Here is a 1061-nt window from a genome sequence, read left to right as displayed (position 1 = left end):
CTAAACTGTAAGGAAAGGAACAGAGAGCTAATTGGATATTAGGTGTTCATTAGCTGTTCAGAAAAACAATATTGGTAGAAAATAGCCGAATCCTAGGTACAGCAGGAGCTGTTGGTTTGATAGGGTTTCCCATAATATATCACAACATCAAGCTCTAAATTCTGCAGCACTCCTGAGCCCAGCAGCTGCTGATATCCAGTGTTTTTCAAATCATCCTGGAAGAATTATTATTTCCATTTCCCTAACAGCTGTCGGCCAAAGATTTCAAATAACCTGGTAACCACAGATGAATTAAACTTCCACCTGGCAGGTACAGAAGTACTGTTATCCAACATTTTAGATAAGGGAGGTTTTGAGGCAGTGCACAGCTAGGAAACAGAACCCACACTTTCTGTCTCCCAGTCTTCTGCTTCATTCCCAAGATCTCCATTCTGGGGAGCAGGTTCAAAATTAAGCATTTTGGGTAAAATCCCAGGCTCACTGAAAACAAGGGCCAGACACCTGCTGGGGTCAGGGTTTCACCCAAAGGCTTGAAAACTTGTCAGCTAATAAGTCATTATATTTACTGCACTTTTACAATTGAGCTCTTAATAAAGAGACTTTCCTCTAAAAACAAACAAGAAGGAACGGAAATGAACCACTTTGCAATCAGACAAGTCAGTGCAGCAAATGAGACTGGCTGGCTTGAATTTCTCATTCTGATGCTATTCAATGCCACTGTTATTTCTAAGCCTGATGGTGCAGCCAGGTCTGGAAGTGGAGGGATTTGAAAAACAACAGGAAGAAATTCCATATCCCCTACCTGTCCCGTGAAATGTTACAAGAGACCCAGAGATAATTATTACAAGGATGTACCAATTGCAGTCTGGGTCTGCACCAGGTGACAAAGGGTTAAGCCAGAGTTATTTTGAACAATAGATTTCACTTTATTTTCCTGTGTTTCCTACTTTGCAGACTTACATTCTGAGGCTTTACTGCTTAATCTCCACTGTAGTAATAAAATTTTTTAATCCTGTGTTTAAAATATGAGATTTACTTGTCAAAATCTGGATATACAGCAG

This window comes from Mesitornis unicolor, unplaced genomic scaffold (assembly GCF_000695765.1).
Source record: "Mesitornis unicolor isolate BGI_N332 unplaced genomic scaffold, ASM69576v1 scaffold22825, whole genome shotgun sequence".
NCBI lineage: Eukaryota > Metazoa > Chordata > Aves > Mesitornithiformes > Mesitornithidae > Mesitornis > Mesitornis unicolor.
Note: the sequence above shows the minus strand (reverse complement) of the source record.